Genomic DNA, 8,282 nt, shown 5'->3' on the forward strand with positions numbered 1-8,282 from the left:
ATTTCCACATGACCGTGTGGGTTTTTGTAGAATTAGATTTTCAAGTTAAATTGATCGATTTTTCTTTAATTCTTCCAGATATGGCTCCCCAAATTGAAGAAAGAGTCCAGTAAGTGCCCAAAAAAGACTTCCCTTCAGCCAGAACACATGGAGTTTGCCATCCCCCGAGCACCAAGCTCGGTTCGAGGGTTTATCGAGACTCAAGTTCAGGTAGTCATGTTTCCCCGATTTTAGAGCATTGAGAGACATCTAGCTGGGTGATGAGATGGCTAATGAAGTTGAGGAGTTGCTCACAGTAGGCAGTTGGCACCGTTTGTTGTTAATCCATAAGGCGGCCATTCGCATGTTAACCCTTGAGGTATTGGCATCATTTATGTTTGACCGTTTGTATAGCAGCTTCTTGAGTATTGATGTTATTCAGTTTCGCATGTTCAGTTAGTACTACAGCATGAGTGTTACTAGTTCTCTATCAGACTTGGCTTGTATGACGAGGCCTACATCAACACTGAGGAGTATGAGTAGTTACGAACTGATTATACAGGTAGTTTGACTGCTCAGTGCGCTTATAGAGCACTATGTGGGCCCGGTGAGGTAAGAAAATGTAAATCAGGCTTATTGATGTTAAACAAGTACTTCTTGGGAGGCAACTGAAGTCTTTAATGTTTTACTAGGTTTTACTTTAGTACTTGCATGAATAAGAGCTTTAGTGTTGGTGTCTTGATCTTTTACATGTTATTGTTGTGCTTTTCTTGTGGATCTTTGGTGTTTTGGTGAGCTTAATTGTGATTGGCAAAGTTTCTTAGTCGTTTGATCATGTTTTGCAAGTTTCTCTGGTCAGATTTTTCAATATCTAGGCAGGCTCTGAGTATGTATGAGTGAGAAAAAATTTTTTGCAGAGTATGTATAGTTTTCTAAGTCATCTAGAGAAGACACACGGGCGTGTGTAAGTTCCACAGGGTCGTGTGTCTCCGTTCAGAGCTAATTCCTAGAGGATATCTCCGCGGTTCAGTGAAGCACAAGAAAAACAAAAATAACTCAAGTGTATAAAAGATGAAGCAATGAATACAACTAGATAAATGCAACATAACATAAACTCAGAAGGAAAAATTCTTTCTGAGTGAACAAGTCTAAAAACAAGAAAATAAAATAAAGTAAAATGTATTAAAGTAAAAGAAAAGTCAATTGGCAGAGTCGCTCTCAGGCTCCGCTGCAGCTGCTGCTGAAGTGGAAGCATATAATGGGTCCTCCGGTGCTGGGGTCCAGGATGGAGGTGCTGGAGGAACTAACGGGGCCTGAAGAGTCCTCGGCTGTAGGACAAATAATGAGGCAACGTCACACTCTAGGATCTGCTGTAATATGTTGAAATGTGCCATGAACTCTGTGTACTCAGTAGTCTGTGTAGGACTAAAGCAAAAACCCCTGTCCGCACCCTACGGACCATGCCCATCAACCGCATCATCTCTAGACCCAGGGAAGCGGGTACACTAGTCTTCTCAGCCCCGCGAATTGAATCCAAGAGACCCATGCCCAGCACTAATCTCATAATGTAAGGCCCTGAGAGGATCGCTCCCAGTCTAGCATACTGTCCCTGATGTCTGATGTAATCAGCCAGGATGTGCCCTAACTGTATCGGTATGTGCTCTACCATCGAGTACAAGTACATCCGATCCTGACGGCTCAAGACACCAGTACTGTCACCACGGCCATTCACCAACCTACTCATGATGGCGTGCAAATATCTGTATGCAGGTCGGGAAAGGCACGTGGCCTTGGACACCCCCGGCTCGTACTGACCTTGACCACATAGCACTCTGTAAGCTCTTTGTGGGGTCAAGGTTCCAGGATAATCAGTAGGCAACTGTGCATACTCCTCTATAGCTGTGAATGCCTCCTCGTATAGGCCAAGTAGTATGGAAAGCTGCGTAATGCTCAAGCTATGGTGGCATCCAAATACTCTGAACTGAATGGTGCCCAAACTGTCGAAGCTCGCATATGCTCTATCAAACTTGAACGAGGAGAGCACCTCCAGTGTAAACTCTCGGATGGTTGGCTCTCTAATAGTCAAGAATCGCCGCCAATCGCCTTTCCCGAAAACTAGATCCTCGATCTCAACGGCGAACTCATCACCCTGCTGAAGCTCCCGCAGTATAGTAGCATCTAGAAATCGAGCCTGTCCAAAATGGAGTCTTGACAATCGCTCATAACGGACCTGATGTTCGGGAATCGCAAATTGCATGCCCTCGGGCTTAGAGGATGACTCACGTGGCTTCTTATCAGCTTGCTTCTTTGACCTAGGCGCCATGATCTGCAAAATTTAATTAAAATTGGTCAAACAAGTTGATAAAACAATACTGCAGAAATCCACACGGTCGTATGGAATTTCCACCCGCCCGTGTGGATCCATGGGGCGTGAGAAACGCACGGCCACATATCAACAATCCAAAAATACAACTTAATAATACTTCTAACTTCGTTCTAAACATAAATTATTGTTCTAATTGAAGAAACAAAGTATTATTAACTAGATTCATTGATAGAAAATACAAATTCACGAAGAAGATGATGAAAAAGGATTTACTGACGAGGAGGAGTGAGAAAATGAAGAGCCGGCCGGAAAACTTCGCTAAAATCCCACCAAACTGGCGCTATGGACTCGGAGAGTACTCTGAGAGTGTTTTCAATTTAAAAGGAGTCGTGAAGAGGGAGAGGAACCATCCTCTTTTAAACAGAACTCGCGACTTTTGGCATTCTGTGCATCCACATGGGCGTGTGGAAATTCCCCACGCCCGTGTGCCTTACTTCAAAAGCTCCGCAGGGGCGTACGCACGCCCCTGTACGCTCTCGCGAAAAATGCTCACTAACTTAGAACGAACTCACACGGCCGTGAGGAAAATATCCATGCCCGTGCGCCAGACCCACAGGGGCAGACGCACGTCCCTTTGGCTACATTGGACATCTGAGAAAAATATCAAGTCTTACGCACGCCCGTGCGGAAGTTCCATACGGGCGTGAACATTCACATGCCCAACTAATAGGGGCAGCCGCACAACCCTGTGTTTTCTCGGGATGGAGGGAGCAATCTGCAAAGTATCGTACGGGCGTGCGGAAATTACCCACGCCCGTATGTGGTTCAAAAGGTCAACCACAGGGGCGAGTCCACTCCCCTGTGTATTCTCTAGAAAATCTGCCCAACTCTGCAGGAATTCACACGCCCGTGCGGAAATTACCCACGGGCGTGCGCCAGTCGCATGGTCGTCCACAGGGGCAGCCGCACGCCCCTGTGCCCTCTCTGGATGAGCTCACAGTACACATCCACGGGCGTGCGGAAATTCCACACGCCCGTGTGTTTTATCTGGATGACTTAGAAAAAACCTGCAGGCTCTGCAGAAATATTCTTAACATGTTTATACACTCAGAGCTTGCCCTAGTATGCAAAATCTACCAGATAAAAACATGAAATAGAACTCAAACGACCAACTTTCACCAATTCTTCATAAAACACACGATGAATTTTAAAACCCACAATAAAAATTGCAGCACAAGCATTTAAAAATTGAAACACCAACACTTAACAGTTTATTCATGAAAACAAACTAAACTAAAAGGTAAGAAAACTGTAAACACTTGGGTTGCCTCCCAAGAAGTGCTTGTTTGACGTCACTAAGCTTGACGTATCTTTCTTACCTCACGGGGGTTCATAAATGAAGGTTGCCCTCTTACCCATGGCTTGAAAGCATGATGTGCAAAGTCTTTTGAGGGTAGAGGGTGTACTCTCGGGCTTCAGACCACCTAGCAATGGTTCGTCCAACTTCTTTGGCTCATGTTCGTCTCCAACAATCTTGGAGCGTTTTCTTTGGCGTCTCCGAGCCCTCTTCATTTTTCGGAGCACCTTCTTCAAGATCCCCGGGGTAGATGTTTCTTCTCCCGTCGAACCAAGCATCATTACTTCTTCATTGCTCTCCTCTTGGTCGAACAAACCTTCATATGGATCCAGGTTGAACATTTCCTGCATATATTCATCAACAATTTCATTAGTAGTGTCTAGAAAGTATAGAGTATCATCAAAATCGAGAGAATGCCGCATTGCTTCAGCAAGGCGGTATGTGAGCTTATCATCTCCAACTCTCAATGTGAGCTCCCCACCGTCCATGTCAATCATTACTTTGGAAGTCCGCAAGAACGGTCTCCCAAGTATCAAGGGTACATCTGCATCCTCATTGACATCTAGCATTACAAAGTCAACCGGAAAAATGTACTTGTCCACCTTGACAAGCACGTCTTCAATGATGCCTCTCGGATGTCGCACCGTTCGGTCCGCCAATTGTAAATTCATCCGAGTAGGCCTAGCCTCACCCAAGCCTAGATTTTGGAAGAAAGTATATGGCATAACGTTGATGCTCGCCCTTGAATCCGCCAATGCCATTTCCTCACCTAAGTTACCGATGTTACACGGAATGATGAAGCTTCCCAGGTCTTTCTTCTTGTTCGGCATGTTCTTTTGCAACACCGCCGAGCATAAAGCATCAAGCACCACTGAAGCACTCTCCTCCAATTTCCTCTTGTTGGTCAATAGGTCTTTCAGGAACTTCGCATACTTAGGCATTTGAACCAATGCCTCAATAAAAGGAATGTTGATGTGGAGTTGCTTGAACAAACTCAGGAACTTCTTATACTGTTCATCCCTTTGGTCATTCTTCAATCTAGAGGGATAAGGGATTCTTGGCTTGAAAGATGGGGGTACCACCTCTTTCTCTTTGTTTGCTCCCTTCTTAACCTCTACAACTTCGGGTGCGTGTTCTTTCAGCTTTACACTCGGAAGCCTCCCTTCAACCTCACGACCACTTCTTAAAGTGATCGCCTTCACATGTTCTCTAGGATTGGTTTCTGTGTTGCTTGGTAAACTTCCATGTGGCCTTTCGGAGAGAGACTTCGCAATTTGGCCCACTTGATTTTCAAGGTTGTGCAAGGAGGCGATGTGGTTGTTGACAAGGTCTCCTTGCTTATATCCCGCAAGTGCACGGGCTTGTCGAAGTAATAATCCCGGGTGAGCTGGGTCGAATCCACAGTGAGTAGGGAATGAAAATACTTAATTTGATTCTTAGCTATGTGGAATATAAATAGTGATAAGTGTGAAATTGATTCAATTCTCAACAATAAAAACAACAAGAGAAAGAGCAAAAGTAAGAAGAGGGTAAGGCAATCGATAAAGAATGGGGTACTCAGATAATGCTTCACCTAGGATGATCACTTCAAGTGCAAGGACTCTCTATTATGCTTCCTAATCAATGCAATGGTGAGTCATGGAAATCCTTACATACATAGTCCCAAATCTAAGGTTAACTATGCCTAACTCTATACATGTCCCGGAGGAGAAATCGAACAATCTCAACACCTCGCACTCGCATAGAGTTGCAACGAGCTCTAGGGATTCCAAGTGATAAATCTCTTCCTAAATATAGACCTACCCCTTTGATCCAGAAGGAAGGTCCCTAGCCAAAATTAAGCCCTAGATACTAAGATCCTCTCAACGCTTCACCCCATTGCACGCACAACTAGGCCCCAGCGGAGGTTCATCCCTTAGACCATTCACTCTATTATGGCCGCAAAGAACTCAAGGAACGAAGGTAGAATCTATCACGCCGGAGGGGAAAGGGGACGCTCCTGTACCTCTCGACTCACCCTCTCAACCCTCTCCAACCTAGTTTTGTCTAACGCTTGTGGTGTGTCACTCACTCACAAGGTTACCAACAAGAACTCTCAACCCTAGTGTCACTCTAGGGGAAATGTTCATACAATCAAGCATTCAAATTTGGAACTCACAATAAACATCAATTTATTGAAAGCATAATAAAGAAGTTCAATGAAACGAATACATCCTAGGGTTCACAATCATCCAAGTACCCACTAGGGGTTTAGCTCTCGATGGAGCTTAATACAATCAAAGAAATCGAATGTAAAAGCAATGAATCCATAAAGAAACCCCCTCAATGATCATGTCGATGGTCTTGTGGAGAGTCCTCTACTCATCGTCCAAAGATTCTTTCGTCCGGTATAGGATACGCCTCGATCAAAGCTCCCCTACCAACCTTTTTCCTAATGGAATCACGATGTTGGAGCCGTAGAACTTCCTGAAAACCTTGGCCAATACCCCTCGAAACCCTAGCCGATGTCTTCTCACAAGTTGGGGAAAAGATGGAGAAAAGAATGCTGAAATCGGGGCTGAAATCGGCTTTAAATAGGGTTGGAATCGGGCGACTCCACGAGCGTGTACGGAACACGCGCCCGTGCAGAATTTCCCAATTCCATACTTTCATCGGGGTAACGCAAACGGGCTCACGTTCACGTCGTGAATCACTTGCTTCTTCAATGATGTACATGTTGGCGGGGCTCTTGTTCTTATATGCATAAGTCGGAATGCTCGAGCGTGACTGCCTTTGTGCCCCTCAAAATAGAAGTGCTCACTCGAATACGAGGAGGTTGGCACACACTCTAGCCTCTAATACCTGACCTATGTCTTCCCGTTTGAACCTTAGCAAGATCTCCTCCAAAATAGTTGCATTATGATCCACATTGCCCTATTTCCTTCATACTCGGCCTCACAACCCTACCTGCATAAAAGTAACATAAAAACACACATATTAATGTAAAAACCTGAGAAAAGTAATGCTCAACATAAGGAATGAACGCTTTGCATTCATATCGCACAAGCACTTATCAGTTGTGAAGTGTAGCCTCGACTGATTCAAACCTTGTATTTGCCGATTGAACATATCTAGCCAAGTGCTTCTCCAAATCCATCATCCGGGTTTCCAAGCCTAAAATTCTGTTTTCCACTTGAGGGCTTGTTGTTGTTGTTGGAAACCCAATGGCCCCATGGTCTTCTGTTGTCCTTGATTACTCCATGAGAAGTTGGGATGATTCTTTCAACCTGAATTGTAGGTGTTGTTGTATGGATTCCCTTGAGGTCTCATTCCATTACCTACAAAGTCAACATTCTCAACTGAAGAAACATCACCAATAACGATTGGGCAATCAGAGGGAGCATGTCCTCCACCACAACCGGTGCAATTGGTCACGGCCGTAACTCTATTCGAAGCTATAAGATCTAGCTTCTTACTCAAACTCTCCACTTGGGCCGCCAATGAAGTTACCTCATCAATTTCATGGAGACCGGCCACCGTTTTCTTCTCCCTAGCATTCCACTGGTAGCTATTTAACCCCATTTCCTTAATCAATTGACGAGCCTCATCGGGGGTCTTGCTACCTAAGGTACCTCCTGCCGTCGCATCTAAGAGTTGCCTTGTACTCAGATTCAAACCATTGTAGAAGGTTTGAACAATCATCCACTCCGGGAATCTGTGTTGCGGACACTTTCGCAGGAGTTCCTTGAACCTTTCCCATGTCTCAAATAGAGACTCCAATTCCAACTGCATAAAGGATGAGATCTCATTCTTAAGCTTTGCTGATTTTCTGGGAGGGAAATAACTGGCTAGAAAAGCTTCTACCATATCCTCCCATGTAGTGATTGATGCTCTAGGTAATGAGTGTAGCCATCGCTTTGCTCTCCCCTTTAAGGAAAATGGGAAGGCTCTCAATTTGATGGCATCATCCGTCACACCATTTATCTTCAAAGATGTCGCACACCCTCGAGGAAGTCTCTCATGTGACCTGCTTTGGATCCTCATTGGCCAAACCGCTGAATTGAGCGGATCTACACAGATATGGATGAATGCCAGCTTTAGCTCGAAGTTCTGAGCTGTAATTAAGGGATGCACAATACTCGATTGTGTCCCCAACACTGAAGGTCTTACATAATCGGATAGTGTTCATTGTTGCTCATTTTGTTCTGCCATGTTTTCAGATCCTTCTACATCCAAATCAGCTGGATTGTGCTGTTCTTGGACAGGTTCTTTCCCTGTTCTTCTAAGTGTACGTTCAAGCTCAGGGTCTCCTTCAATCAATATTGATGGATTCCCTCGGGTCATAACCTAGAGCTGCACCAAAAAGAAAGAAAAAGACAATCAGAATGATGATAGAATAAAAAGATATGATTTAGAATGTGTGGTGAAATAGCTAAGAAAACAAAGTGCAAAGTATCTCTAAACGCCTAGCTCCCTGGCAACGGCGCCAAAAACTTGACAAGGTCCCCTTGCGTATATCCCGCAAGTGCATGAATAATCCCGTGTGAGCGGGTATCAAATCCACAAGGGGTAGGGAGTAAAGACACTTAATTCGATTCTTAGCTATGTGGAATATTGACACGTCCGAATATGCGTGCGTAA

At 44.7% G+C, this 8,282-nt stretch overlaps 1 non-coding gene across 1 annotated transcript; it reads left to right on the top strand.

Annotated features, from left to right (window-relative positions):
• The first annotated feature begins 7,353 nt into the window (after window positions 1-7,353).
• LOC120266564 lies at window positions 7,354-7,460 on the top strand. Its single transcript, XR_005538203.1, has one exon. It is a non-coding gene; the product is annotated as a small nucleolar RNA R71 (small nucleolar RNA).
• The last annotated feature ends 822 nt before the right edge of the window (window positions 7,461-8,282 follow it).

This window comes from Dioscorea cayenensis, chromosome 1 (assembly GCF_009730915.1).
Source record: "Dioscorea cayenensis subsp. rotundata cultivar TDr96_F1 chromosome 1, TDr96_F1_v2_PseudoChromosome.rev07_lg8_w22 25.fasta, whole genome shotgun sequence".
Taxonomy (NCBI): Eukaryota; Viridiplantae; Streptophyta; class Magnoliopsida; order Dioscoreales; family Dioscoreaceae; genus Dioscorea; species Dioscorea cayenensis.